Source organism: Vulpes vulpes, chromosome X (genome assembly GCF_048418805.1).
Source record: "Vulpes vulpes isolate BD-2025 chromosome X, VulVul3, whole genome shotgun sequence".
In the NCBI taxonomy this organism is placed as follows: Eukaryota; Metazoa; Chordata; class Mammalia; order Carnivora; family Canidae; genus Vulpes; species Vulpes vulpes.
This window is the reverse complement of record NC_132796.1, coordinates 118853911-118862903: the sequence shown is the minus strand read 5'-3', so window position 1 is coordinate 118862903 and position 8993 is coordinate 118853911. Positions and strand designations below refer to the sequence as shown.

The window sequence follows — 8993 nt, the reverse complement described above, 5'->3', positions numbered from 1 at the left end:
ATGTGAGATTCGATCCCGGGTCTCCAGGATGCACCCTGGGACAAAGGCAGGCACTAAACCACTGCGCCACCCGGGGATCCCTGTTAATCTTTTTCAATCTTTTCTTTCTCTGTAGTTCAGATTGAATAATATTTATTAATATGTCTTCAAGTTAACTTATTCTTTCTTTTCTCATTTCCAGTCTGCTGGTAAGCCCACTCAGGTAATTTTATTTCAGATATTTTCATTTTCAGTTCTGGAATTTGCATCTGACCATTTTTAATTGTTTCTGTATCTCTGATATGAGTTTCTATTTGCTCATTTGTTAAAATGTATTGTCCTTTATGTTCATTAGTGTAGTTAAGGTAGATGACATAAAATTCTTTTCTGCTAATTCCAACATCTGGTCCACTTGGAGCTGTTGTCCCCTGATTGCCTTTTCTCTTGAGTAAATATTTTCCAGTCTCTTTGTGTTCTTTTTCCTAGTAATTTTGGAGTATACCCTGAACTTTGTGAATCTCTACATTCTTTTCTCTAGAAAGTAATGCTCTTTTTAAATTTTTTTTTTAATTTTTAATTTTTTTTAGGAGTCTCATGCTCTAATGACTGAGCTAGCCAGGTGCTTTTTTTCCTTTTTTGTTTTTTTTAAGTAGGCAGTTAACTGAACTGAAACTCTAAACTCTCCCTTGTGGTGGGCAGCAGTGAAAACTGTTTAATTCGTTCAGCTTTATTTAGACTCTTTGGAATCTGTCCCCACATGCATAATTTATGGTTCCAACAGAGATTTGGTTGGGCAGTTTATACAAAGAATTGGGGTCTCCCACTGTGGTGTTCTCTCCATTCTTGAATTTCTCTCATCGCATTCCAGCTTCAGTGGTTATCCTGAATTTTGTCTTCTTGTTCTTCAAGCCACTAGGACTGTGAGCAATTGTGTTAGGCAGCTGAATGGCACTGGCTTGTGAGAGCCAACTGTGTACATCTCTTCCCAACTCTGTGTTGCTGGAATTGGCCGTGGTGGGAATATTTACACTATGGAAATTGAGAAATGCTATGAATCAGGCTTTTATTTATTTTATTTTCCTGAAGAGCCAGTTGTTTAACATTTAACAGCTGCAACACTTACAGTTTTTCTAAGTTTTAGTTACTGTTTTGGCCTGGGACCTGCCTCATGGGACCTGCCCATAGGCAAAAATTCCTTAAAAATGGAAATTCACTTTCTTATAATTGTCAATCTTTCATTGTTAACTCTTTCAATTTATGCCTGCTTATGATCAGTTTCCAAAGCATTCAGATTGTTGTTTTATTTTTGTCCAGAATTTGTTGTTATCTGCAGCAGGATAGGCTTGATAGAAACTGCTTTATCACTACCAGTAGTGGTCTAGTAAAGTTTTTCTGTGGTTTGCAGTGAACTGAGAACGTTTGTGAAAATGCTATTAATTTTACCCAGAGCTAAAATTGTATGATTTAAAAGAATAGCTTTTATTATGAGAATATCTTCATCTAGCTTATTTGAGTTAAAGTATCTTTTCTTTATTTTTTTAAAGATTTTATTTATTTATTCATGAGAGACACAGAGAGAGAGGCAGAGGGAGAAGCAGTCTCCATGCAGGGAGCCTGATGTGGGATTTGATCCCTGGACTCCAGGATCACACCCTGGGCCGAAAGCAGGCTCCAAACCGCTGAGCCACTCAGGGATCCCTAAAGATTTTATTTATTCATGAGAGACACACACAGAGAGGCAGAGACATAGACAGAGGAAGAAGCAGGCTCCCCATGGGGAATCTGATATGGGACTCCATCCCAGGACCCCAGGATCACAACCTGAGCCGAAGGCAGATGCTCAACCACTGAGCCACCCAGGCGTCCCAATATCTTTTCTTTAAAAAGGATATAACAGATGGCTTATTTGTTAGTATCTTTATTTCACAAAAATAAAGTTTGCCATCGTAGTGCATTGAATAGCATTTCTCCCCAAATTCATGTACACTCAGAACCTAAGGATGTAATCTCATTTGGATGTGTGATCTTTGGAGAATTAAAGATCTCAAGATAAAATCATTCTGGACTTAGGATGGGCCCAAATCTAATGACTGGTGTCTTTATAACAAAACAGATGGGGAAATTTGGTCATACAGAGACACAGAGGAAAAGACAATTTGAAGATTGAGGCAGAGATTAGAGTGATTCTTCTATAAGCCAATGAATGCCAGGAGCTACCAGAAGCTGGAATAAGCAAGGGACAATTCTCCTCTAGAGCGTTTGGGGGAAGTGTGGCCCTGCCAGCCAGCACTTTGATATCAGACTTTAGGTGGCCTCCAAAACTGTGAGACAATAAATTGTTGTTGTTTTAAGCCATCAAATTTATTGTAAGTTGTTATGGCAGACCTAGGAAATAACACAGCAGCCTTATGTCAGTTCATACATTTCTTTTTGCCATTTTGCTAATCCATTAAATCCAACAGACATTTATGTAAACAAATATGCTTGCTTTATGTAAAACTTACCTGTTGCTTTGGTGGAGAAAAATACTATGGGACCAGCAGACTGGGTGCTGGTTTTGATTTTATCACTGATTCACTATAAGATTGTGTGAGCTATATCAATTTCTCTTTTCTGCAGGTCAATTCTCTTCTGCAGGTCAATTTCTCTTCTGCATAATGAAATGGTTATCTCTCTGGGTCCTTTTAGCTCAGTGACTCTGAGCCTATGGATCCCTAACTCTCTGTATAATCAATATAGGGGTATAGGCTTTAGAAGAAGTTAGTTGAAGTGAACACATGTTTCTCACTGGGCAAGAGTAGAGTTTTGGGAATTCGGGGTAGGGGATAAAAATAGCCCACTGTGGGATAAATTTTAAATGCCTACCATGTCTGAGTCACTGTAGGTACATTGAGACCAGTATTTTTATACTAAACATTGTATGTAGGCTAGGAGTAGCTCTTAAATATACTTATATTAGTACTGCTCTTAAAACATTCAAAATGGAATGTCATGTCAGTGTGATTTGGGATCCCATTTGAGGACCCATCTTTGGAGAAATCTTGAAATTTGGTAGTATTTTTTTCACTATCAACAAATGAATTTCTTCATCACCTGGGATTTTTTTCCCTGTTTTAGAGCCTAGATTCTTAGGTATCAAAGAGTCTTTCAAAATCATCTACATCTCACCATTTGTTTTGCCATTGAAGATATATACGTTGAGAGCCAGATTAAAGAAGTAACTTGTCAAGGTACAGTGGAGCAATTTTTAGAGGCAGGATTCAAACCTAAGTTCCTTTATTTTATTCTTAGCCTAGGTCTCTTTACCCTCTGCTACAATTCTTCTACATTTTAAAGAATCTCCTTCTCTTCTCCGTCCCATTCCCCCATGTGCAAATGCACATGAGGCTCACACACTTACCTATACCTATATTCCCTTCTGAGGTTCTTGAAAGGAAAGCATTGTGGTTCTGCAGCCTGTCTGTTTTGCCTAGAGGGAAGCTCCAATTGACAGTTCTGAATTGGTTTCACACCTACTTGGTGGGGGGTGGAGGTGGCAGTTAGGTCGTTAGGGAATCGATGTGGCTGAACCCTTTCTTCTTAGTGGAGAGGGAATGACAACCTCTTTGATGTAATTTTTTTTTTAGCTCATTACTGTTCGTAGAGATGGAATGTGAACAGACAGGATTGTGAAACCTTTATTTGGAGCCTGAGCTAAGAAGACACACCCATAGGGATATAAGGGAGACAGACCGCTTGTTTTCTGTCTTGGAGCAGCTAGCAAGCATTACACATCAGCATGGTAATCCATACTTCCTTTATCCTCCTATTCACTGCTCTTACCCTTTTGCTCTCTTTCTCTTTCCCTTGCTTCCTCTGCTCCTCCCCTTCCCTCTGAGCTTCTCTCTATTTCTCTGCTGGAAACCTTAAATAATAAAATACTACTTTAGTCTTTCCTAAAAGCACCACAGATCCAAAGCCTTGCAGCACTGTATTCCGGAGCCCTAGCACAGCCGCGTGCTCAGCACCAGGCAATGGTGAATCTAAAGCCAGCAAGGGGGGAGGGGAGGAGGGAAGAGAGAAGAGATAGGGAGAGGCGGGAGAAAGAGAGAGAGAGGGAGAGGGGGAGGAGAGAGAGGGAGAGGGAGAGCGTGAGCGCGCGCAAGCTAGCGAGCAAAGCAGAGAGACGAGAGGGACCAGGAGAGAGACCCAGAGAAAGAGAAGAGGAAGCCGAGCTCTGTGAGGACTCAATCTCCAACTTGTTTCAATTCATTCATCCTTCTCTTCTCTCCGCTTCGGGGAAGTGACTGTGGCGCTTGGTAAGGAGCATAGCTGGCCCTCCTTCCCCCTCCCCCAAGCCCAGGTCTCCTTTAGCGATAGCATCTCTCCCCCGTACTGAGAGTCTCCTTGGGTTGGCCGGGGAGGCGAGACACGCTCTGCAGCTGTGATGCTATCCTGGGTTCCCCTGTGGGGCTGGTGGGAGCCCAGAGTTGGCATCTGGGCAGGGAGGAACTGGGGTAAAACCTGATTTGGGGAGGGGGGTTGTGATGTGGTGTATGCGTGATTTGCTTCATTGTCAGTGAATTGTTTTGTTCCTTTTTGGAAACAGGTCAGCCTTGACCTTGCAAATTGCTTGGGGGGCCCGGCAGCTGCTGCAGAAAGCCACCCAGTGTCCCCTAGCCAGAGCAGACAGCACAGTCATGACCCCCCAGACAGCCCTAGGCACGGGGATGGGGTAATGGCTGGAGCTTCCTTCCTCCTTTAACTCTTTCTCTGCAGCTGTTTCTCATTGCTGGAATTGAGAAAGAGGGAGAACACCATGCAGCCCTTCCCCTCCTCTCCCTGTTACCTTTCCCAGATGCAACTGAGTAGAAAGTTGTAAATAACTGCTTCCTTTGAAAGCAGCTTGAGACCTCCCCCCTTCCTTTAAGGGGTTCATTGTGGGGTTGGGCCTGAGTTCCTTTACAAACTTGGGAGGCTTCTCTTGCTTCCCCGTTGGAAGCCCCATTGCCTGCGCACTCCCCATACTAGGTAGTTGAACAGACAGGCTAGACCAGGGATTCAGATACCCTACCCCATCCCACTGGCAGGCTTGGTATTAAGTCCAGCTACGTCCTTGAGAAGGAAGAAACACCTGATGGTTTGTCTGGAATTGGCCTCGCAGTTTGCTGGTCCTCTAATTGTGGCCGAGGGTGGCATAGGCAGGAGGACTGGGGGAGGGGTGGCTTTTGGATTTAGAGCAGGGTGAGGAGCCAGCATTCCTGGTGCGAATTGTATGGTTTATCGAGGATCAGCTGGTTCTGGATGTCTGGAGGATTGGCTGAAGCTGTTGTAGTAAACCCCTCTGAACTGGTAGGAGAAGGGATCTGGATGCTTGATGGAGCTTTCTGAGTTAGCAACACTGCCATGCCTTACATCAATACAATTATTACATCAATACTAATCGCTAACATTGTTGAGTGCCCAGTATGTTTTGGATCTCAGGCTGAGGGTTTAATGTGTATTCTTACACCAACACTATGAAGCAGATACTATTATTATCCTTGGTTTACTGATGAAGAAACTGAAGCACAGAGAGGTTAAGTAACTTGTCTAAGGTTACAGTAATTAAATGTCCCAGTTAGGAGTTAAAACACAAGCAACCTGGGCCTAGAATGCATAGTCTTGACGTTAAGCACTACTGCTTCCTTGGGGAAAATTTTGCACCTCTGTTGGTTAGGCAAGTGTAGGTTTAGTAGGAAGGGTACTGCTTGGCAAAAGAATTTTTTTTGGAAAGTAGTAGCCTAGCCTTTGTGTAAGGTAATAGGAACTTAGGGGGGTGGGGCTAGTGGCTGGCCTCGTGGCTGGCCCAAGCTTCACCTGGGTTTCCTGGAGTTGCCGCCCAAAAGGCTTCCTTGGCCAGCCTTCTTTCCTTGGAAAGGCTACCTGGAAAGACTTCACTTTTTCACTGTCGTCCATCTCATATCCACAAAGGCTGCTTTTTCTCAGGACCAGATCTTTCTCTTATTTTCTGAGGGCTTAGAGTCACCTTGTCCTGAAAATTTTAGAATATTAAAAACTTGAAACTGGAAGGTCATTAGGCTTTACTTCTCCACCCAGTTCTTCAATTTGTCCTAAGCATTCAATTCATTGACTGATTTCTATTTGATCTCCCTGCAGTGACAGGGAGCTCATTAGATGGCTCTTTTTGTCTTTGACCAATTCTGGTTGCCAGAAAGTAATCCCCATTATAAGCCAAGGTCTGTCTTCCTGTAACTTGTATTCATTGGTTCTTTGGGACTAGCTGCAACAAATTTGCTTCTTCTTAATAATAGCTCTTCAGATAGTTGAAGACAGCAGTCATACTTCTGCCCTCAAAGCCTCAGATATGACAAGATCACAAGTAAAGGATCATCGCTTGCCTCATTTTGGAAGCTAGACTTTTATTAATATGGCGCAGTATCCCATTCTCTTGTTTGTCAGTCACAAACTGAGCATACTGAGCTTTCTTAAGCAGTCTTAATGGTGTATGTTGTCTTCCTTGGAAAAGCTTGCTTTTTGGTATCAGGTGGACACATGGGAACAAAGAAGCTCTCTTTTTTTCCCCTAAAGACCAGAATCAGTTAGTGTTAGTCCTTCTGAAGCTCCAGAATGTCCATTATAGCAGCCAGAGAATAGGCATGTGGGAAGATTTGAGCAACAGGGATTAAGGGCAATTAGCATAAAGGAGACACTTGAAATAGTGGTGATTCAAGGTTCACACAGTATATGGAAGGTAGAAGAATATATTCTTGAGTCAGAAAGTATCTCAGAAACAGTGACATCACCGAGGGGATGGTGCAGAATGAGACTGGGTGGAGTAGGAGTGAGCACCCAGTGTGTTAGAGTGGAGGACTGAGCTGGGAGTTAGGGAATTTGAGTTCTATTCCTAGCTCTGCTAATTTGCCAGTTTCCTTGGACACCTGAGTCCTTCTCCATGGACCTCAGTTTTACATCTAAAAATGATAAGGTGGATTGTATCACCAAGGGACTTTTCAGATCCATGATTCTCCATCTGAAGTAAATTATAAAATCTCAGGGTTCTTAGGGATTCCAAAATCATCTAGGGGAGTGCTTCTCAAACTTTAATATGCAAAAGAATCTCTTGGTGATCTTGTTAAAATGCTAATTCTGATTGATAGGGTCTGGGGGTATAATCTGAGTTTTTTCCATTTTAACTAATTACCAGGTAATCCTGAATCTGCTGTTCCAGTGCTTTTCAAACTACCTTGTTCAAAGACCAGTTTTTAAAAATCTTTCAATCCATCATAGACTGTTAGTTCAATAAAATACATTATGAATTATTAGAAAATGAAAGAGAAGGCAAAATATAAGCCCACATTTTTATTACTAGATTCAATAGACATAAAAATAATTTTTAGGAACGCCTGGGTGGCTCAGTGGTTGAGTGGCTGTCTTTGGCTCAGGTCCTTATCCTGGGGTCCTGGGATCGAGTCCCACATTGGGCTCCCCATAGGGAGCCTGCTTCTCTCTCTGCCTATGTCTCTGCCTCTCTCTGTGTGTCTCTTATGAATAAATAACTAAAATCCTTAAATATTTTTTAAATTGCTATAATATTTTATAAGTGCTTATTCTCAATTTCTGCACCTAGGTCATTACTGCCTGGCAATAATAGTTTGCAGACAGGCATTGATCTGTAGACCACACTTTGAACGGCAATGCACTAGGCTGCCACTAATTTAAGAGGCCCACTTATAATTTCAAAGTCATTTTTGCTAAATGATTTTTCACCATCAGGTTAAATGTCTCCTTTGACAGAGAACTTAATATTCTTACAAAGTAGCATCACTTGTTGTGACTATCATAAACATTTTTTTTATTATAAATGCCCCTCTTAGATATATATTACAACAAGTAAATTGTCACTCCAATTTATTGTACTAACAGCCACTATCCTAGTGTGTGGCGTAGAGTAGATGTTTAATAAATGTTCATTAAGTGAATGAACAAGTCACTTGGTGTTGGTTATGCCTTTTGAAGCCATACATTCCTTAAAGAAAGGTAATTTTGGTTTCCTTCTAGTATTTGGGAGGCAGTATTTATTCTATTTTATAAATCTCTAATGATAAATATAAGGCCAGTTTACCTGGCATCCCTATTTTATTTTATTTTATTAAGATTTTATTTATTCATGAGAGACACACACAGAGGCAGAGACACACAGGCAGAGAGAGAAGCAGGCTCCTCACAGGGAGCCTGATGTGGAACTCGATCCCGGGACTCCAGGATCACTCTCTGAGCCAATGTCAGGCGCTAAATGGCTGAGCCACCCAGGGATCTCCCCAATTTTATTTTTAATGAATTATAGCAAGCCAGGCAAAGATTTTATACACCCTAAGTCCCAAATCTTTACCTTTAAATCGGTTGTTCATCAATTTAGTGGTTCAACAGCTATTTATTCAGTGATGTGATTAAGCACCATGCAGATGATACAAGGGTGAGCAAAACAGATATGGCCTTTGCTTGCTTGGAACTTATAGTTTGATGGGGAAGAGGCCATAAATCAGATACTCACACAACTGTTATTTCAGTCAGTAATAAATGCTATGAAAGAAAAATATGAGGTTGGGGCTATAAAAGTATATAACAGAAAAAAAAACTGATCTAGTGTGGGGTTTAAGAAAACCTTCCTTGAGGAACTGATCTTAAGGTTGAGTAGAGACATGGGGTGGGGGTGGGATGAGGTTATGGTGGGGTGGAGCAGTTTTCTAGATGAAGAGAAGAGCATGCATGAGGGCCTTGAGATGCACAGTGAATTTAAGAAATCAACAAAAGCTGGTGTGGCTGAAGTGGGCCATTGTAGGGATTTTGATGTTTATTCCAGAAACACAGGGACTGATTAAAGGCTTTTTAAGCAGGATGACTGATATCGCCTAAACTGAATCCATTCAGTATAAGGTTACTAAGTGCTATGAACCAAAGGCAATGTGGGAGATACAGGCTGATTTAGGAATAGCTTCTGCCCTCTGAGATGACAGAGTCAAGTAAGAGAGCGA

At 41.7% G+C, this 8993-nt stretch overlaps 1 protein-coding gene across 2 annotated transcripts in view; it reads left to right on the top strand.

Moving 5' to 3' along the window:
• Positions 1-3470: 3470 nt before the first annotated feature.
• Positions 3471-8993, top strand: part of GABRA3 (gamma-aminobutyric acid type A receptor subunit alpha3) — a 316285-nt gene continuing 310762 nt past the window's right edge. The window contains exon 1 of one of the 2 annotated variants that reach the window (XM_072743596.1): positions 3471-3760. The gene's annotated coding sequence lies outside the window, so the exon portion shown is untranslated. Of the gene's footprint in view, positions 3761-3941; positions 4278-8993 lie in introns of those variants that run through there. The other variant, XM_072743595.1, reaches the window with a different exon arrangement.